We start from the raw sequence: 1,363 nt of genomic DNA, 5'->3' as shown, positions 1-1,363 counted from the left end.
AGGGGGAAGCTGACCAAAATTGGGTAAAAACGAAAAATTGTGAAAATATTCCTTCAGCTAGTAATTACAACAATCTATATCTGTAGTATTTCAATAAAATTCTCTTTATTTTCATACTTTCGGGCATTAAATCACCCCCTGTGTAACAACTTAACACTGATACCTATCAGGTGGTATAAAAAATTATGTTACCATAACTAATGATAACATGTAATGAAAAGCTACTAGCTGGAATGACTAATAGCACCTCTGACTTGCTGGGGAAGGCTATATATACACCCCAATGGAAACAACAGTTTATATTAGCATACAGACAGAAAGACACAAAAAAATGAAGATCACATACAAAAAAAAATTATAAAGACTATGCTCCTGGGGCATTCAATTAACAAACCTGACAACAAAATCTAGCTAACTATGGACCCTACAGCAATACCCTGCTCATAAGGCAGGGGAGGACCAAGATCCTGAAGACAGATTATATGCCTGGACATCAACAAATATGATTGAATATGAAAAAATATTATTCTACATATTATGAATATTCAAGGCTAGAAGATAAAGAAGTTAATGCCATGATCTTATCTACTTATGGATCATAATACAGTTCAAAATCAAAAACTTTAGCAGCCCATAAGTTTTCAACCTTCAAACTGAAACTATTTAATTTTTTAAATATATCAATAAAAATTCATGTGTAAGGGTTGAATTTTGTCTTTTTTTTCCCTCTTTGAGATTGATGCCAGAGCTGAAAATCTTAAAAATTATATTCTGAAAACAAGTGATTTTCACTATGATTTTTCTCTATACATTTGAAGGTCTCAACAAGGTTCTTATATCATATCAATTTCATGTCTGTTGATTAAATATTATAGAAGTAGTAGCCATTTGAATTACTTGTATAATTTCCAGAAGGGATGACAGGGTAAAAAATTACATGGTTGCAGAATGGTTCATTGGACTAGAATTTATGTATATGGTTTCCCTAGTATAAGAACAACCCAATAAAAAGACTTTTTTTAAATTTAATACCAGCCTCCCTCCCTTAATTTGACAGGAAACTGAAACGGGGACCTACTTTTTATTTACTATAACTGTTAATCACATAAACATTTTTTTCAATCATCCATCACTTATTTTCACCAAATTATATTTCATTATGATTGCTTCCTTTTTATGCAACAAGAAAATTCAAGAAAAAAATAATTAAAAAAGACAATTATATAAAAACAAAAGAGAGAAAAAAGGTAAAAAACACAGGCTGAAATTCTGAAGCACAATAAGAAGAAAAGAAAAGAGTAAAGAAAATCAAAGAGAAAAAAATATATATCTAAAAAATCTGTCATAAATAACCATTAAATTA

General features: G+C 29.8%; 1 protein-coding gene across 3 annotated transcripts in view; it reads right to left on the bottom strand.

Annotated features, from left to right (window-relative positions):
* The window catches only part of LOC119592699, a 17,142-nt gene that overhangs the window by 4,099 nt on the left and 11,680 nt on the right, over positions 1-1,363 (bottom strand). The window lies entirely within an intron of this gene.

Source organism: Penaeus monodon, chromosome 30 (assembly GCF_015228065.2).
Source record: "Penaeus monodon isolate SGIC_2016 chromosome 30, NSTDA_Pmon_1, whole genome shotgun sequence".
In the NCBI taxonomy this organism is placed as follows: Eukaryota; Metazoa; Arthropoda; class Malacostraca; order Decapoda; family Penaeidae; genus Penaeus; species Penaeus monodon.
Note: the sequence above shows the minus strand (reverse complement) of the source record. Positions and strands in the feature narration are given on the sequence as shown.